Genomic DNA, 22,046 nt, shown 5'->3' on the forward strand with positions numbered 1-22,046 from the left:
TGGAAGCCTGATTATAGGTGTTGGAAGAAAATGAAACATTTCCATTTCCATGCAAGACAAGCTCTTTCAAAGATGATGTATCTAATTTGGATTGCATTGGACAGAGAAATGAATAAACATGTGAATTGGACTTAGCTGTTAGAAATACTTTTGTCTTTTTGCGCATGTAACTTGGTGATATATAAAAGAAGTGTAGCAAGTATTTTAGAATCAGAATTGTAAGAAATCAATTAGAGAGTCTTTGTAAGCTGTATTTGCTAGCACTCTCAAGTTTTAAGTTGTAATACTTGTAAGCAGCTGTGTGCATTCTTGCATCACAGAGATTTTCTCAATATATACATCTCTGGTGGAAATACAAATCCATTAGAAAGTTTTTAAAAACTTGTTTATTTACTTTGTGTGATTATATACTTTATAATCATAATCCGCATTCTTCCATACTCAAACACAATTATATATTTAAGTAAGAACTTTTTACAAAAGCAAAAAGTAACCATAACTCCATTCAACCCCCCTTCTGTAGTTCTGTTGTTATATTGTTAGGGATTAACAATTGGTATCAGAGCAAGCTCTTAACACACAAAGAGTTTAAAGATTAAAGCAATCAAACAAGATGAGCAAGAAGGATGTTGGAGTGAAGATTTCAATTCTGGACAAAGATAACTATCATCACTGGAAAGTGAAGATGCACCTTCATCTACTATCTCAAGATGAAATCTAAGTCAACTGCATAAAGAATGGACCTCATATACCTCGCAAGGCTGCAACAGAAGCTGGTGAAGCTACTGGAAATGAGAAAACAGTTCCAAATCCCAAATCAAAGTGGACATATGAAGATATTGAAGCAGTTCACAATGATAAAAAGACCATGAATATTTTGTTCAATGGTCTTGATTCCGACATGTTTGATAGTGTCATAAATTGTGTCATAAATTGTAAAACTGCTAAGGAAATTTGGGATCAAATTCAAGTGCTATGTGAGGGTACTGAGCAAGTCAGAGAAAACAAGATGCAACTTCTAATACAACAGTATGAGCACTTCCACTTTGAAGATGGTGAGTCACTGAATGACACTTTATGTAGATTTCAAAAACGGTTAAATGGACTGAAGTTTTATCGAAGGGTCTACCAAACCAAGAATTCCAACCTGAAGTTCTTAAGGTCTTTACCAAATGAATGGAAGCCAATGACAGTCTCTCTAAGAAATTTACAAGAGTATAAAGACTTTACTCTTGAAAGAATGTATGGTATGTTAAAGACCTATGAGCTTGAGCTGGAACATAGTGAGCTGATAGAAAATGTAATAAAGAAAGGTGGATCCATGACATTGGTGGCTGAGCAAGAGAGATAAGTATAGTTGAAGGTTGAAGCTATTAAATCTGCACCAAACCTTAATGTTTGTGAAGGCGGGCCTTGGATGACCAAGGGAAAAGGGTTGATGGCTGAAGATGAAGACTGTTCAAGTCAAGATTATATGGATGAGGTTAATGAGCATCTAGCCTTTCTATCTAGAATATTTGAAAAGCTCAAATTCATAAAAATTTTTGGAGTTACAAAGTCCAACAGAAACATGGTTGACAAAACCAAATTCAAATGTTTCAGGTGTGGGCTAAGTGGTGTAATATCTGGGATAACGTGTAATTATTTTTGCTAATATATAAATATTATATATTTATGCGGTAATTATTCTGTGAATTATTTGTTAAGTGGTATATGTGTTTGGATGTTTAAATATGATATAATCTGAGTATTTCAATTTTTATATGTCCAAAATAAAGTATATATATTTGTCATATCTTTCTATTAATTTTTATGTTGTTTTATGATTTTATAAAAGATTTATGGATTTAATAAATTATTTTTCCGAGTAATTAGAAACTATTTTGTACAATCGGCAACCAACCGACTTCAACCGTTCTTACATTTTTACAACCCGAAATTCTTCCGAAAACTCCTTCCTAATCTAATTACAATATTCCGAGCATTTTCCATATTTTGTCTTTTTCGATTCGGCGTACTGTTTTCCCCGTGCGGGTCCCGACACAATATTTTCGATACAAAATTTGTTTCGGTAAATTGATAAAACCCGTATTTTCGAGAAACGGGATATTTTTATTAAAATATTATATTATCATCTCGTAGTACATGTAACCAAAGCGCTGAGACCAAGACCGCATTTACAAAATATATAGATTTGGATAATTATCCTTGTTAGATATATTTGATAATGTCATGGCTAATATGTTTTATGTTTAGCTTTCAGATCTTACTGAACAGGATAAATCAGTACTTAACTGTTGATCAGTACTTATACTGGAAGTCAGGACTTAAGGATATCAGTACGTATGTTATCAGGAGATAATCATCAGAAGATAGATATCAGAACTTAAGTGCTGAAGGATAATCAGATAAGGACAGTAGCTGATTAAAGGAAAGAAGATTGAGATAAACATAAGAAGAGATATGCATGAAGAAGGAATTCCGTGAAGAATGGAATACTTGGAAGAAAAGATATCTGATTGATATATTTTAGGAAGCAGAATTATATTCCATATCAATTAACGATTATCTTGTAACTGTGTAGTATATAAACACAGACATAGGGTTTACATTATAAGTGTTATCATTATTAGAGAAGATTATTCATTGTAACCCTAGCAGCTCTCGTGATATTTGTTCATCACTGAGAGGTAACAGTTCCATACTGTAACAGAGTTTATTATTTCAATAAAGTTTGTTTTCTGTTACTTAAGTTCTTAAAGTTCGATTTGAGTGTACTATACACTGTATTTACCCCCTCTACAGTGTGTGTGTGACCTAACAATTGGTATCAGAGCTACTCTGTTAACACACATACAGTTAAAGATCCAAACACAATCATGTCGAACACAGAAACTCCAACTAAGCCTACCACAACTGAGGAACCACCAAAGACACAAATTCAGAGTCGGTATGAGACCATCAGAGTTCCCATACTGAGATCATCTGAATATCCCATATGGAAGGTAAGGATGACCATGTTCCTAGAAGCAACAGATCCAGAATACCTTGATAGAATCAAGGAAGGCCCTCACAAACCAACCAAGCTCGCTGTTGCAGTTGCAGGTGAAGCAGCAAAGACCGTACCAAAGGAGAAGAGTGATTATACTGCTGAAGACATAGCATCAATTGCTAAGGATGCTAAGGTACGACACTTACTGTATAGTGCCATTGATAATGTAATGTCAAACAGGGTAATCAACTGCAAGACTGCTAAGGAGATATGGGATGCTCTGGAAACAAGGTGTCAGGGAACTGACACAATTAAGAAGAACAGGAAGACAATACTCACTCAAGAGTATGAACACTTTGACTCAAAGGCTAATGAGTCATTGAATGATTTATATGATAGATTTGTCAAACTTTTGAATGATTTGTCATTGGATGATAAAGAGTATGATCTTGAAGATTCAAACCTTAAGTTCCTGTTAGCTCTTCCTGAATGCTGGGATTTGAAGGCAACGACAATAAGAGACAACTACAATCTTGATGAAACAACTCTTGACGAAATCTATGGAATGTTCAAGACTCATGAGCTGGAGATGGAACAAAGAAGCAAGAGGAAAGGAGGAAAGTCAAGGACAGTTGCTCTTAAGGCTGAAGAAGAATTCCCCAAAGCAGCTTCCTCAAAGAAAGACAAGGGTAAAGCTCTTTTCATAAAGTCTGATACTGAGTCATCAAGTTCTGAGAGTAATGATGACTCAGATTCTGAAAGCTTGCCTGAGACTGATGCTGATGAGGAGATGATGAAGCTGTGTGCTCTTATGGTGAAAGGAATCACAAAAATTGCATATAGAAAGTTCATGAAGGGAAAGAAGTTTTCCAGGAAAGGCATAAGTTCTGATAAGAAGAATTTCAGAAGATCTGAAGGCAGAGGAGGAAAATCTGACAGAGGAGATTACACCAATGTTAAATGCTATAACTGTGGTGAGAAAGGCCACATATCTCCTGACTGCAAGAAGGTAAAGGGTGACAAAGGCAAGGCTCTTGTCACAAAGCAGAAAAGCTGGACAGACACCTCAGACTCTGAAAGTGAGGAGAACTATGCATTGATGGCAAATGCTGATAAAGAAAGTGCCGAGAGCAGTTCTGAAGCTGCTGAAACAAAGGTACCTCAGACTACTTATGCTTTTCATACTGATGATATTAATGAGTTGAGAAGATATCTTAAAACCATGTTTGTTAGCTATAGAGATCAAACTTTAACATGTGAAAGATTAACTTCTGAAAATCTTGCATTTAAGAAAAGGAATGATTTCTTAGAAAAAGAGTTAGTCATGTTCCATCAAACTCAGAAGGATAGAGATGATGCTTTTTATGTTAGGAATGAAGTGCTAAAATTAAATGAATCTCTAAAAACTGAGTTAGAAAAGGAAAGAGAGATTATCAGGACTTGGACTAACTCTGGCAAAACAACTCAAAATTTGCTAAGTAGTGGAAACTGGAAAGAGGGCTTAGGTTATGGAGAAGATAAGAAAGATAAAGGAACTGAAGAAATTAAGTCTGTTGATAAGTAAAAGCCAAAGTTAAAACCTGTTAAGTTTGTAACTGTAAAGTCTGAAAATGAAAAATCAGAAGTTACAAAGGAATCAACTTCTGACAAACAAAAACAGGAAAAGACAGCTGAAGTGAACATAGGCTTAATGACGAAGAAGCAGCTTAAACATAAGCTGAAAGATGTTAAGAATGCAAACAAGGTAAAATCACCTAGGAAAAATAGGAATGGAAAGGAAGGTGTGAATAAAAGCAATGATTATAAACCTGTTCCTGATGCTCGTAGGAAAACATGTCATAACTGTGGAAGTTCTAACCATCTGGCTTCTTTTTGCAGGAAGAATAAGAATATTAACTCCTTATCTTCAAAATCAGGAGTTAAGAGTCAGTCTGTTAGATACAAACCACAAAATCCTTGTTTTCATTGTGGTAGTTTATGGCATTCCATTTATACTTGTAAGGAATATCATAGTTTGTACTATGATTATTATCAAATAAAACCTTCTTTGAAGAAAGTTTCCATTGTTCCTTCTAGTGTAAATTCTGATTCAAAGTCTGATAGTGTAAGTTCTGATAAGAAAAATGTTAACATAAATTCTGATGCTAAATCCGCTGCAAATGTTAACAAACTTAATAAGGCCAAAGGATCCAAGCAAGTCTGGGTCCTTAAAACTAATAATTAGTGATCTTTATGATTGCAGGGCAACAGGAAAAATATTCTAGTTCTGGACAGTGGATGTTCAGGACATATGACTGGAAATAAGGCCCTGCTATCAGACTTTGTGGAGAAAGCTGGCCCAAGTGTTTCTTATGGAGATGGCAACATTGGAAAAACATTGGGATATGACAATATCAATCTTGGAAATGTCATAATTAAACAAGTAGCTCTGGTCTCAGGACTTAAACACAACCTACTGAGTATAAGTCAAATCTGTGACAGAGGTTATCATGTTGATTTCTTTGAAGAACACTGTGAAATTGTGAGTAAATCTAAAGGCAAAGTTGTTCTGAAAGGATACAGGCGTTGTAACATTTATGAAGCTAAGCTTTCAACAAGTATTGATGGTTCTGCAATCTGTCTGATGAGTAGAGTATCAATTGAAGAAAGCTGGAATTGGCATAAGAAACTCTCTCATTTAAATTTCAACAATATAAATGAACTGGTCAAGAAAGATCTTGTGAGAGGATTGCCAAACACAGTATTTGCTCCTGATGGTCTTTGTGATTCATGTCAGAAAGCCAAACAAAGAAAATCTTCATTCAAGAGCAAGACTGAATCATCAATTCTTGAACCTTATCATCTAATACATGTTGATCTATTTGGTCCAGTAAATGTCATGTCAATTGCAAAGAAGAAGTATGCGTTGGTCATAGTGGATGAGTTCACCAGATACACATGGGTATATTTCTTGCATACAAAGAGTGAAACTGCATCAACCTTGATTGATCATATCAAACATCTGGATAAAATGGTCAAAGATTCTGTGAAAGTTTTAAGGAGTGATAATGGCATTGAGTTCAAGAATTTGATAATGGAAGAGTTCTGCAAAAGCCATGGAATAAAGCAGGAATTTTCTGCTCCTGGAACTCTACAGCAAAATGGAGTTGTTGAAAGGAAGAATAGAACTCTCATTGAAGCTGTACGTACAATGCTTGAAGAAGCAAAGCTTCCAACCTATTTCTGGGCTGAAGCTGTGCAGACTGCTTGTTTTACTCAAAATGCAACACTCATAAACAAGCATGAAAAAACACCATATGAGATGGTGAAGAAAAAGAAGCCAAATCTGAAATATTTTCATGTATTTGGATGCAAGTGTTTTGTTCAAGACTCATCCTGAACAGCTATCAAAGTTTGATCTAAAAGCTGATGAAGGAATCTTTGTTGGATATCCACTTTCCACAAAAGCCTTCAGAGTCTATAATTTGAGAACAAAAGTGGTCATGGAATCTATCAATGTCTCTTTTGATGACAAGAAGATTACTGGTCTTGAAGATTTCATTGACCATGATCAGCTGAGATTTGAAAATGAAGACTCAAATTCTGATACTGAAAATCCTGACAATCTAAGTCCTGATACTGTAAACTCTGATGGATTAAACTCTGATGTTATTGAAACTGTGGTGACTACGTCAAAGGAAGATGCACCTATGCAGGGGGAGCATACTCAAGATCCTACCACATCTCAAGAAACATCAGAACATGCATCTGGCTCTTCAAGTTCTGATTCGTCAAGTTCTGATAAGCCAAGTTCTGATAGTGCTGAAAATCTAAATACTGAAGAATCCAACTCAGAGAGCATAGTTTCAGGGGGAGCATCAGAAAATGAAAATGAAGATAGCATGGATCATGGGGGAGCATCCAGTTCTAGAGAAAACCTTCCATCTGCAAGGAAGTGGACAAAATCACATACACCTGATTTGATAATTGGAAATCCTGATGCAGGTGTCAGAACTAGAACAGGTACTTCAAATGAATGTCTTTATAATTCTTTTCTCTCTCAGACTGAGCCAAAGAAAGTGGAAGAAGCTCTTCAAGATGCTGATTGGGTGCAAGCAATGCAGGAAGAGTTGAATGAATTTGAAAGAAACAAAGTCTGGACCCTAGTGCCAAGACCAAAGAATAGATCTGTTGTTGGTACAAAGTGGGTATTCAGAAACAAAACTGACAGTGATGGCATAATTACAAGGAATAAGGCAAGGCTGGTTGCAAAAGGATATTCTCAACAGGAGGGAATTGATTATGATGAAACATTTGCACCAGTTGCTAGGTTAGAAGCCATAAGGATATTTTTGGCTTATGCTGCTCACAAAAAGTTTACTGTCTTTCAAATGGATGTGAAAAGTGCTTTTCTCAATGGAGAATTGGAGGAAGAGGTATATGTTGAACAACCTCCAGGTTTTGTAGTTATCAAACATCCAGATTATGTCTACAGGCTTGATAAAGCACTTTATGGACTTAAGCAAGCTCCTAGAGCATGGTATGAGACTTTAGCTCAATTTCTTCTGGAAAGTGGATTCAACAGAGGGACAATAGACAAAACACTGTTCTACCTCAACCATGGAAAGGACTTACTTCTGGTCCAGATTTATGTTGATGATATCATTTTTGGATCGACAAATGACAAACTTTGCAAGAAGTTTGCCAAACTAATGCAGTCAAGATATCAGATGAGTATGATGGGGGAACTTAGCTATTTTCTGGGCCTTTAAGTCAAGCAGAATGAGGAAGGCACTTTTATTTGTCAAACCAAGTACACCAGAAACTTGCTGAAGAAATTTGGAATGCAAGATTGTTCATGTGCATCCACTCCAATGGCCACTGCTACAAAACTGGATAAGGATACCGGTAAATCAGTAGATATTACTGACTACAGAGGTATGATTGGCTCTCTACTCTATCTAACTGCTAGTATACCTGATATCATGTATGCTACCTGTCTTTGTGCAAGATTTCAAGCAGATCCAAGAGAACCTCACTTAACAGCTGTAAAAAGAATCTTTAAGTATCTTAAAGGAACAGCTGCTCTGGGATTATGGTATCCTAGAGAATCAAATTTTAAACTAATAGGTTACTCAGATGCAGATTTTGCAGGGTGCAAAATTGACAGGAAAATCACAAGTGGAAGCTGCCAATTTCTTGGAGGCAGATTGGTTTCTTGGTACAGCAAGAAACAAAAGTCAATTTCCACATCAACTGCAGAAGCAGAGTATATTGCTGCAGGAAGCTGTTGTGCACAGATTCTTTGGATGAAGAATCAGTTACTAGATTATGGGTTAACATATTTCAAAATCCCTATTTACTGTGATAATCAAAGTGCTATTGCTATGACAGGTAATCCAGTTCAACACTCTATGATAAAGCACATCAGCATCAGGTACCACTTCATCAGGGAACATGTGGATGAAGGTACAGTGGAATTGCATTTTGTTCCCACAGATCAACAACTGGCAGATATCTTCACAAAACCACTGTGTGAAGCTACTTTTACAAGATTGGTAAATGAACTTGGAATGGTTTCAGGTTCTTTCTCTAAATCTGCTTAGACTTGTTCTGTGTTATCAGACTTTATGCTCAGTATTTACAGAATTAATCTCATTGTATATTCTGTGCTTAATTGATAAATGTCTTTAAGTACTGACTGTTGTCTGATATATGTTTCTAAACTCTGATAAGTGATATGTCTGTTCTAGTACCTATTCAATCCTATGAGGATAACTGTGCTAGATACTGACCTAGTAGTCTTCAATAAACAAATGATTCCATGTAAGAAGTAATTATTTCAGTGGAAATCTTATGACACTAGTAAATTCTGATAATTGAGCTTAGTTAAGTTTACTTTGTATATCTTATTACTAAGTCACAAATTAGAATAATGCTACTCATCTGTTAAGTTCTGATACTAGTAAAACTGCTGAATGTACTAAGTGCTGATAAACCTCACTTATCAAAAGAAAAAGCAAAAAGATCAAAGAATAAAATCAGGTACTCCTTTGAGATCTATAGTAAAAATGTGGAAGGGACGACCCAAGTGCATTGCTGGTATTAAGTAAATATGCATTAGAAAAGCAAAATATTTTCTTGGTGACTTTTCACACTCTATGATTACTGGAGAAATACTCTGATAATAGCATAAATTCTGATAAACAGTCATGACTCACTTACACTGAGAAGCCACTGTAAAATAGAATTGCAAAAGATGCATAAAATTAGCACAAAACAGTTGAGGTGGACTCAAGCATAAACTCATTCATCAGTAGGTTTCAGGACAATGACAACTCCTTAGCAAAATTTTAGTTATGCCTTATTTCTAAGATGTACTGAAGTGAATCAGACTTTACTCTTTGTCTGTTATTTAGCTTAATGCACACACTAATCACTCCATATGAATGATGAAAATTTCTGTGGTGGTCTATGTTATTTTAGATAAACAGTCATTGTGTCACATTGCACTAATTCTGAGGACAAGTTCTAGTTACATGTTCTAATGATTAAGTTCTGAAGTCTATAACTCAGAACTTGTATGAGTATTTACTAAGATGGGTATTCCTTTTTCGAGTTAAGAAATTATGTTCTGATGACTGTTAAGTTCTGGTATAGGTCTAAGTTCTGATTTCTCAGTCTAATCCTTTACTTGGCTTATCTGTGAATAAAATTTGATAACAGTCTCAGTTCGAACTAGAATATGTTGAAGTGGAAGATTAATAGTCACTATGATTAGGATTAATGGTATTCGTCCTTGAATAGTCCACTGGTTCTTGTTTCTTGTGCGTTTTAAAACATGATTCCTCTTTCCAATGACTGTTATTCTTTTTCAAAGTCTAGGGAGACAAGGTAGAATTAATTCTACCTGTCAGCATTCAATTTCTTTGCGTCTCCTGGCATTCTCTTGTCTATATAAGCAACCACTTCACATCAGTCTTTCCATCACATTCTTCTCACACACTTATCCTCTTTTTTCTTTCAAAAACATAATGGTCAGATACAACATGTTTTTGAACTACCAAACCTTCAATATGGAGCTAAGTTGTGCCGAGTGGCAGTAGGAATGGCATGTCACAGCCATTCCTGAGGAGATATAGGACTCTGTCCCATAGGAGGTACTGACACGCCTCCTGTTCTTCTATATGGACTACCATCGCCATCTGGAGTGATTGGAGGAGGAAAGGCTGGAAGCTCTCCGCCAACAAGAGCGAATCATCAGACTTGCCATTCTGTTTGTCGAGAGTAGGAAGAAGAAGATGACTTAATCTCGTCTTCTTCCTGTTTTTCTTCATCATCAGCTTTGTCAGGCTTCTTAGCTAGGACTAAGGCTGTTGATGTTAGGATTAGAAGCTTAGGGAAAATCTTGTATAAGTATTGATGTAATTTCCATTTCATAAATGTATTGTCTTGATATATTAATGAAAGTTGTTTTTACTTCAAGATTTTATCTCTGAGTTATTTTGTCTTGTGTTGATAAATCCTGATTGATATTCTGATGACCATATAAATTTTGTTTTATATTAAGTTCTGATTCATCTTCAGCACTTATCTAATTTATCTTGGTCATTTTCATGTGATGTATTTTCAGAATATCAATGATGCAGTGAAAAATAATTCAATCAGTGCTAACTGTTTAAGTTTTGAATTAAAACTGTTTCTCTTGATAAATGGAACGGTTTTTTCCTTAAAACTAGGCAACTGGGTAAGTAATGATTCCTGTTTTCTCGAGCCCAGTAACTGTCCGTTATTACTGCATGTCTGACAGGTGTCCAACGGTAACATTTTTGTTCAGAGTATAAGTACAACAGAGAGAAGATTTCTTTAATCTTTTATTTTCTTTATACTTTATCTCTCTCCTTACTTTTACTCTCCTTCTCTTCTTTCTCACGTTGGTTTTTCATACAGACATTATCTCAAACACCTAACAGGCATACTTGAATATTATTTTTTTTTTCACATGGCACCAAAGGATTTAATCATTGATGGAGCTAAGTTTGTTCCAAACAACTATGCTGCAATTCTTGATCATACTGAAGCTCCATCTGAATTGCATTTTGTGCAAGATCTTCTTGCACACAGTGAGATTGGGTACGCATTAACACAGCCTGAAGCCTTTTCGAGTCAACAAGTTCTGACGTTTTGGCGGACTGGGCACTTTGATGATGGTGGTAAACATGGCACTCCCAGTATTGTTTTTGAAGTGGGTGATTCATCTTATGTAGTCACTCCTGGTACAATACGCAAAGCTCTACATCTCCCAGAAAATTATACTTTTTCAACTCCAGAGGAATCAGCACTTCAGGAGTTAATGGCTGATTTGGGATATGAAAAGAGTTTGGCAAAGCTTGGGCAGTTAAAAAGGGCTAATATCAGAAGAGAATGGAGTTTCTTCTTTGACTGCATCACCAAAGCTTTTGGGAACAAATGTTCGAATTTTGATGCTATCCCAATTCTGAGTCAGCACATAGGGTATGCTATTATCCATCAAACTCATTTTGATTTTGCAACTGGAATAATTGGTTCTATTGGGGATAGGATGATAGAGGATAGAAATGTTGTCTATTTTGCTAGATTCTGTCAACTTATATATACTTTTTGTACTGATGAACCTCAATTAGTCAGTTCCTCAACCCCACCTTTTAGAGTTACAAAACGATACTTTAATGATCTGGTAAATGCTGATACAAAGAAAACAATGGTTAGACCATTACAGATTCCTCCGTCTGTAAAACAGATCCTAGTAAATGCTAATCCTGATACTTATAGATCTGTTTACTCTGATGTCCAACCAACCACAACCACCCAAAAACCATCATCCTCAGTACCTACCTCTCATTCTACTCAACCTACCCTCAGAACATATCTCAAATCCTATCTCTCCACTTCACAGACTGCTCAACCTTCATCTTCAGCACCTACTGTGAAGTCTTCATCTTCCAAGCCAAAGAGGACAAAGAATGTTCCTCAAGCACCTCAAAAGAGAAGGAGGATTGCCTTGAGAGATGATTCTGATTCTGAGGAACCGGTTCCTGCTAGAGAACCTGTTGTATCTGAAGCTGATAAAGAGGTTTCTCAGAAGGATTCTGAAATTGGGGGTTCTAGGCTTCTCAAGAGGCTTAGACGAATGATAGTTCCTGAAACTCCCAAGGAATCCAAATCAACATGGAAGTACAAGAAACAGAGGGAACAAAGGCCAGTTTCAGATGATGAAGAGGAAGCAGCTAAGGAAGGGGATCAGGAATCTTTGATCTCACAAGACAAGGAATTTGCTCCAGTCACTTCTTCTCCATCAACTCCATCTCTGGAAGCTGTATCTGACAAGGCTAACTCACCATCTGTGTCTCTTGTTGATCCAGGCACAAGTGCTGAAATTGATATTCAGAACCTGGTTGTGCCTGATATACTTTTCTTAGAAGCTCCAACAGCAAATAATCCTTTCACAACACCTGTTACTGATGCTGTTCAAACTCCAGAGTTATCAACAACACCTTCTTTGTATCAAGATGCTGATGATCAGACTTTAGGTGAGCATCAGGATTTGGCTGTTGATCAGAACTTAGTATCAGATCAGCAATTAGAGGATGCTGAAGCCTCCATTGCTACTCACACTGTTGTCTTATCCGAAGATACTAATTCTTTAAGTTCTGATGCTGCAAAATGCTGGAGATACTGTTGATGCTGCTCCAACTGTAGATGCTGATGAAGCAGGTCCTTCAGGACATACTCCTCAACAGACTCTTCCTAAGTCTGAACTGGTAGAGAAGTTTGTTACCGGGGCTGCACCAGCACCAGTACCTTGGAGTGAAACTCCTGCAGGTCAGGAGTGGACTAAGGAATGGAACTCAGTTTCATGTGTTCCAAATGCATTACATCTTGCTGAGCACTTGACTAAAGCTGATGAAATGTTAAATTCCGATGATTTTAAAACCCAGCTTCGAGTCACTGCATTGAGTACTAAACATCTACAAGGTCTTCATTCAACTACTCATGCATAGCTACACAAGATTCAGGAGAACTTTATCAAACAAGAACAAGTTTGGAAAATTGATAAGAAAAAGTTCTTTCAACCTACCATTGACAGGATTGCTTATATTGAGAAAACTCAAGAGAAACAACAAGCTCAGATTGATGACATTCTGACAAATCAAGCTTCTCAGCAATCTCAACTTACTGAAATCCAATCCTCAGTGGAATTACTTATCTCTATTTTACTACCTGCTGATGCCAAAAAGGGGGAGAAGGTAATTAAGTCCAAATGCAAAACTAACAAGACACTGCAAGGAAAGGATGATGGAAATGATGATCAAGGATACTCTGGAATGGGTAGCGGTCATAGTCAAGGTAGAAGGTTTACATCAAGATAAGCTAGTCACAGGACAAGTTCTGATACTGGGAAAAGAATAAGTTCTGCTGCTGGTAAAAGGATAAGTTCTGATGAACTTCTAGATCTTGATGAAGAAATGTTAAGACAGTTATTTCTTCAAGAAAATCCAGGGATGGACTTGGAAAGTTTAAAGGAAGAAGAAGCCAGACTTAAATCAGAGAAAGTCACATCTAAATCTGAAGCTTCTGGTAAAAAGTCACTTCCAAAACTTAAAGGCATTGTGATCAAAGAAAGGACACATACTGAAGCAACATTGGCTAGATCACAACCACAGATAGATCCAAGATCCAAGGGTAAAGAAAAGGTTGGTGAACCTATCAAGGTTTATGTACCTCCTGAGGAAGAAGAAATTGCTGATGAAAAAGATGATCTTGCTCTGACTTCAAGAAAAGTTCTTAAAACAACCTCTGACATGGCTCAAGTTGTTCAGAGTCAAGAAATTGTAAGTTCTGATATTCAGAAGAAGCAAGTAACCTCTGACAGAGCTCAAGTTAACTTGATATCAGAAAATAGATCAAAGACACTCCTACCAGGATTCACTAAAGCAAAATAGACTCAATCTTTGAAGACTACTGCAAGTGGTTTTGAAGCAAGAGTAGTTACTGGAAAGGAAGCTAGAGATAAAACTGGATTGGGAAGTGCTGATGAAAGAAGAGTACACAACACTACCAATGATCCAACTTCCTTGAGTGAACCAGGTATTGGAGCAACTCCTGAGAGATTGAATCAACTGGAATCTGTACAGATGGTTTACCATACCTACTTGAAAGAATATATCATGTTGTATTTCATGACAGATGGTAGGGTTTATCATATAAGACAAAATGCCATTCCATTGAAGTATTTTGAAGAATTGGAGCATGTACTTTTCTTACTTCAAGTGGATGACAGAATAACAGGGACTGCTACAAACTACTTAAAAGAACAGATTCAGAGACAGAAAAGGCTTTATTCTGTTAAGTCTGACAGCATATATGTTCCAAAGTACAGAGATCACAATGGTGATATTGTTGATATGAAGCCTAATACTGCACAGATCAGAACGTATCTTGGTATTAAGGGACTTGAATTCAATCTAGAGTCTGACAAAGCTTATGTTATAAGACTAGATCAGGAGTTGAGAAAAGCAAAGATCAATGATCTCAGAGCTGCAATCTTTCAAACTGGTGAAGATACTGCAGAGCTTAAAGATGTTAAAAGGAGAATGATTGATGAACTAAGATATGTTGAGAAATGTTTGTTGAAGAACTATCTCAGAACAACTCCTGACATCAGAGAGATCAGAAAATGAAGAAGCCAAGTCGAAGATCTACAACTGCTTAAATTCTGATATTTATACAGACTGAAGTTGTTATCAGAAGTTGAAATTGGTAAAAACTTTAAGGACTGTAAGTTGTAGTTATCTAGTCTAATTCTCATGCATTTGTACTTAATGTTTTTGACATCATCAAATATCTGTTAAACTTGTATATTATGTTAATTTACAACTTGGGGGAGATTGTTAGATATATTTGATAATGTCATGGCTAATATATTTTATATTTAGCTTTCAGATCTTACTGAACAGGATAAATCAGTACTTAACTGTTGATCAGTACTTATACTGGAAGTCAGGACTTAAGGATATCAGTACGTATGTTATCAGGAGATAATCATCAGAAGATAGATATCATAACTTAAGTGCTGAAGGATAATCAGATAAGGACAGTAGCTGATTAAAGGAAAGAAGATTGAGATAAACATAAGAAGAGATATGCATGAAGAAGGAATTCCGTGAAGAATGGAATACTTGGAAGAAAAGATATCTGATTGATATATTTTAGGAAGCAGAATTATATTCCATATCAATTAGCGATTATCTTGTAACTGTGTAGTATATAAACACAGACATAGGGTTTACACTATAAGTGTTATCATTATTAGAGAAGATTATTCATTGTAACCCTAGCAGCTCTCGTGATATTTGTTCATCACTGAGAGGTAACAGTTCCATACTGTAACAGAGTTTATTATTTCAATAAAGTTTGTTTTCTGTTACTTAAGTTCTTAAAGTTCGATTTGAGTGTACTATACACTGTATTCACCCCCTCTACAGTGTGTGTGACCTAACAATCCTAAAACCGCGACCGTTTTGGATCTGTTTTATCAAATAAACGTACTATTTTATATCCGGTATGATCCAACGGGGTACCAATATTCCGTAAATATAAATAGATTTTACCGTGTTTTATTTTGTACAGATAATCATTTGCAAACAGTTAAATATATAATTTTACAGAGAAAACCCTAATTTCATAGTAGTTTCTGAGAATCAAACCTCAATTTCAAAGTGTTACCGGAATCCGTTTGGAAAGCTCGAGTACTCAAAATGAAGGTCTTGAGGTGTACTATCATAATCCATAAGTTTCATTACTGCAGAATCAAAGGTTTATTTTTTGTATTTTTATTTATTTTCGAATTATTTTGATTTAAATTATGAATTTTTGTTCGAAATGTTGTTTTTGTGATTTGATGATTACATGTTGTAGATCTTTTATTCCTGATGATTTTGGTATATTATATGACTGATTTAGAGTTCAATAACATGTTCAAATTTAAGTTTAATATTCGAATTTAAAAATTAGGGTTTATAACCCGTATGAATGTTTTCAATTGAAATTGGGGATTTCTGTTCTAAGGGTTATTAGATTGTTTAGTTGGTATGGATTTATAGAGCTTGAAAAGAGAAAATCAATTGGTGGTGGTCTCGTCAACAGACGATACCGGAATCGAGCTGGCCAGAGAAAAGAAGAACTCGTCGTCCGACGAATTTTCTTCGAGTTATTCCGGCCAACTCAGGGGTTATCTGTGTGATTGAATGGTATGATTAGATTCCTTGTGAATTGTAGATTAATTATGGAGATTTTGATGATGGTAGGATTTCGAGAACGAATTCTCCGGTGATCCCCGTCGTTTTCCGGCGAGGGGTTGGTAAAATTGCAAACAGGTCCCTGAGGTTTTGAAAACGATGCAGTTAGGTCCCTGTAGTTTCAGAAAGTTGCAAAAATAGGATTGTTGTTTAAAAATTATCTAAAAATCACATTTTCTATTTATTTTAATTGCAAAAATTCGATCTTAATTATTAAAAATTTTAAAAATTATTATTTTAATTCCAAAAATTATTTTTAATTCAAAAATAAATCTGAATTAATTAGTTAATTAATTTTAGTTAATAATTAATTAGTTAATTGGTAAATTAATTTGAAAATTAATTGATTTAATTAATTATTAATTAATTATTTAATTAGATTTAATTATTTATTTTGATTTAAAAATTCTGAAAATAGTTTCGAGTTTTAAAATATTATTTTAAATTATTTTCAAGGCTCGATAATTAATATAAAATGATTTTGAAGCCAGATTAGGGCAATCGAACCCTGTTTATTGTTTTAAAATAATTCAACGATCCGTTTTTAATTTCGAAAAATGTTTAAAAATTTATATTAAATATCTGAAAAATCATTTTAACATCAAATCTTCTTTAAAAAAGTATTTTGATCGAATATCTTACGTGCTATGTGCTATATCTGATATAATTGATGTGTTATATGCGTATATGTGCATTGTTTGACTGTTTTACTTGTAACTTTCAATCCGTAAATCGAATTTGGGTGAAACGAAGGGTAGATAGAAGCTTATACCGAATAGAATCAAGTGAGATAAGTATTGATAGATACTTGTGATATCTGAGCATAAGAAGCGAGGCGTAGGAAAGGGAAGCAGATAGTTGGTGAATAAGAGATCGTCATTGAAATCCAGTGAAGTGTTAGCGAGTTAAGACAAGGCAAGTGTTTTGAGCCTTCTCAAGATATATTGTGAATAATTGATAGTTCTGTTTATATTGCAAGTGTTTTGAAGCACTGAACCCTAAACCTTGAGTCCATTTATTGATCTTTGAGCCATAATCCTTATTCTTTCTGAAGCATTGATTGTTGAATACCCAAATACGAACCACAGATATACGATACTACTCCACAAATACATACAAACTAAATACCAATCACTGAACTGAAATTGTTTAACACTCAAACCTTTATACCTTATACATTGGAAGACTAGCCCATATAACCACGAGACTTTGACTCTTTTGTTATCCAATTCTTATACCGGCTGATAGCCAATCTTTATAATTGCCATGTTGTTCCCTTGTGAAGATTGCGAACCATCTTATGCTTGAAACTCAATGTTGTTTATGATTCTGTTTATTGCTTTACATTGTTTATTCTGGTATTGTTATAGAATTAGATTGTTTTATAAAATATGGACCCGATTCATGGTCAGACCAAATTATTGGTCGTGTTAGGCCAAAGTATGCCTTGGATCCAGTAATTAGAGCAGATTTGTGTGCCTTGCTCGGGGTTAGTGCGTGACTGATCAGCAGCCTAACCTTAGTTTTTTAAAAATGAAAACTTAATATCCAATTCTAAATCATTGCTTATCCATAAACCTAATACCTTAAATCATTTCACTTGATCATTATTTAATCTCAGTATTGTCAATGTGACTTGCTGAGCTAGTTAGCTCATTTGTGCGATTCTGTTTATGTTCTTTTCCAGTTAAGAAGGAACCCGTTGGTAGCGAGGCTCCCCAATCCAGTGTGCGAGCTAGGATTCCAGGTTGAGCAGAATAAGATGGCTGAAGACTTTTGTGATAGTTTAAGTTTAAAAAGTTTTTAAGAAGGTTTAATATTTAGTTGTAAGTTTGAATAGTTGGGATTTGGATGTTTGTAATATAAGTGTGTGTGTGTGGCTTGTGTGCATAATTTAACCTATTGCGATCCGTGCATGTTAGTAAGTAGGGTCACTGTATATTATTATTAACTCTATTATTGTTATAAGCAGGTTTATGTATATGGTGTGTGTGTATTGTGGACCCCAAACTTCTGACCCGGGTTTGGAGGGCGCCACAGGTGGTTATTTTGCAAATGAGTGCAGAAAGCTAAATTCTGAGAAAAAGAGATTTGAGCATGTTGACTACAAAAAGAAGTATTTGAGTTGCTCAAATAAAAGGAAAAAGGCTTTCATTACTCAAAAAAATCTGGGAAGCTAATGGAGATGATGCAGATAAAGACATGAACTATGCCAACCTAGCTCCAAGGCCAAGTCAGATGAAACAGAGGTTAGCTCATCAAGCAATCAGGTAATCACTATTAATCTTGTACAGCTTTCTAAAGATGAATGCAATAATGCTATAAATGATATGTCTACTGAATTGTATCACTTGCGTGTCACACTTAAATTACTTACTAAAGAGAACACTAGGATTAAAAAGAATAACGTGTTTTTAAGTGATAGAAATGTTGTATTTGAAATTCAATTCATTGAGTTTGAGAAATTGAAAATTCTGTGTAAGATTGCTAAAGATGAGTTAACAAAGTCTTTAAAGAAAGAGGAAATTCTAAGAAAGCAGCTTGAATGTGAGCAAGAAGTCATTAAAGCCTGGAAATCTTCTGGGGATGTTAGTGCACATATTGCCAAAGTTCAAGGTATTGGATCATTCTGTGAAGCAGCCTGGAAAAAAGATAAGAAGAAACTGGACCAAAAGTTAGTTGATGGTCTATCAACGATGTTGAATCAATTGATCATGAAGCTTATCCGTTGAAAGACAAAGCTCATCCATTAAAAGATGATACTCATCGTTGATGGAGAGAAATACTATCAGCAAAGGAGAGCTAGCAATGCTTAATAAGAAATATGATTCAGTTATAAAGAATTTTTTTCAGGAGAATCAAGTAATACCAAGGATGTAGGGAAAATGAATGTAGGGCATCTATCAATGAAGAAATTGAATGACAGGTTGGAAAAGATTGAGGTCAAAGCAGAATCAAAAAAGAAAACAGACAGGAATGGGAAAGTAGGGATTAACAAACATAACGAATACACCTGATAAGTATGCACCTAGAAAAACATGTATAAAGTGTGTTAGTGTTAATCATTTGTCTACTAACTGCAAGTCCATCATGAATGCACCAATATTAGCACCTCACTCTTTGCTTAACATGCCTATGTCACTTATGAATGCCATGCCTGTTATGCACACACAGAATTCACTTGCATATTTTGCTAATATGCCATTTGCACAAAATCCTTATTAATACTGCATTCAATATGCCAAAAATGCCATATAACATGTCTGTCTGGAATAACATGTTTGCACAACCTATGCCATATCATGTAAATCATAATATTCCTGTTGAATCATAAACTAATCATGTGTTTCAAAGACCTACCCCCAAGTTAAGGTTGATCTTGAATCACCTGAGTCTAGTGGTGGAAAGTCTAAGAAGAAAGCTAACAAGGAAGGACCCAAGGAAACTTGGGTACCAAAATTAACTTGATTTGGTTTTGATGTGTGCAGGGAAACAGAAAAAATCTATGGTATTTGGATAGTGGATGCTCAAGGCATATGACTGGAGATTCTACCATGCTCAAAGAGTTCAAGGAAAGAGCTGGCTCTAGTATTACCTTTGGAGATGATAGTAAAGGATATACTATGGGATATAGACTCAAACATAATCTATTGAGTGTCAGTCAACTATGTGATAAAGGCAACTCAATTACCTTTAATTCTGAAGCATGTGTTGTCACTTGTAAAAAGGACAGCAAAGTAGTTCTTACTGGAGTAAGATAAGGAAATGTGTTCTTAGATGACATCAACTCAACAAATGCAGATTCAATCACTTATCTTTTTAGCAACGCAAGTCAAGATGAAAGTTGGCTATGGCACAAGAAGCTATCTCATTTCAACTATAATAAAATGAATGAATTGGTCAGGAAAGACCTTGTAAGAGGCATTCCTCAAGTTGAATTTTCAAATGATGAATTGTGTGGTGTGTTTTAGAAAGGAAAACAAATAAAAGCATCATTCAAAAGGAAGCTTGATATAATAATTGATGAATCATTACAACTACTACATATAGATTTATTTGGACCATTCAATGTATTGTCAATCTCAAAGAAGAAGTATTGCCTAGTGATTGTGGATGATTTTTCTAAATTTTCATGGACATATTTTCTTGGATCAAAGGATGAAGCAAGTGAAATCATCATCAATCACATCAGGCAAGTCAACAATCATCCTGATCTAAAAGTTAGAAGAATCAGGAGTGACAATGGAACTGAGTTCAAGAATTCTACAATGAGGTTGTTCTATGAAGAAAATGGAATCATGCATGAGTTCTTAGCTCCAAGGACACTACAGAAAAATGGAGTGGTTGAAAGAAAGAATAGGTCACTGATTGAAGCTGCAAGGATTATGCTAGAAGAATCAAAGTTAGCAACTTATTTCTGGGCTGAAGCTGTCAACACTGCATGCTAGACTCAGAATATTTCTTTAATCAATCAAGCCAAAGACATGACTCCTTGTCAATTTTTCAAGAATAGGAAGCCAACACTAAAATTTCTTCATATTTTTGAATGCAAGTGCAATATTCTAAGGAATCAAGATGACCAATATGGAAAGTTTGATGCAAAAGCTGATGAAGGTATCTTTGTTGGATATGCTGTTTAGAAAGCATATAGCGTTTAAAATCTTAGAACCAACATTATTATGGAATATGTACATGTTGTGTTTGATGATAAAAAGATTGATGGACTTAGAGATGAAGGTTTCCATGAACCCTCAAATTTGACAATGTTGAGATATATTTTGATGATAGTGATGATGAAAGTGATCAAGAAGGAATGGAAAAAGAATATTCAAACTTGCCATCAAATGAAGCAACAACAGTTGATGCACAGAGTGCTGCATCCATTGAAATACATAATGCAGTATCCGTTAAAATACAAGGACTGCATCCGTAGAAAGAAAAAGTGCATCATCCATTGAAAGACATAATTTAGCATCCGTTGATGATAATTCTAGATCACTATTTGACATAACCCCATATTTAGATCAAAGATCCACCAACTCAGGGGGAGTGTCAACTAGACAACACTCAGTCACACATCAAGACACCAATGAGGCCACTTCATCTAGAGCAAATCTACCACCTCAAAGAAAATGGACTAAGGATCATCCATTTGAACCGATAATTGGTGATGCAACATCTAGAGTGCAAACAAGGAGAGCAACTCAAGATGAATGCCCATACAGTAACTTTCTATCACAGGAAGAACCAAAGAAGGTAGAAGAGGTTCTAATAGATTCAGATTGGGTTTTAGCAATGCAAGAAGAGCTAAACCAATTTAAGAAAAATAAAGTATGGAAGCTGGTACCCAAACCTAAAAACAAGCATTCTATTGACACTAAGTGGGTATTCAGAAACAAGATGGATGAAAATGGCATAGTCATAAGGAACAAAGCTAGATTGGTTTCCATAGGGTATTCTCAGCAAGAAGGAATAGATTTTGATTAGACATTTGCTCCAGTTGCAAGACTTGAAGCCATCAGAATCTTTCTAGCCTCAGCCCATGCTAATTTTAAAGTCTATCAAATGGATGTAAAAAATGCCTTCATGAATGGAGTTGAAGGAGGAAGTCTATGTCAGTCGACCTCCATATTTTGAAGACCCCAACTTTCCAGATTATGTTTACTATCTATTGAAAGCACTCTATGGACTGAAGCAAACACCTGGAGCCTGGTATGAAACTTTGTCAAAGTTCCTCT

Source organism: Apium graveolens, chromosome 4 (genome assembly GCF_009905375.1).
Source record: "Apium graveolens cultivar Ventura chromosome 4, ASM990537v1, whole genome shotgun sequence".
NCBI lineage: Eukaryota > Viridiplantae > Streptophyta > Magnoliopsida > Apiales > Apiaceae > Apium > Apium graveolens.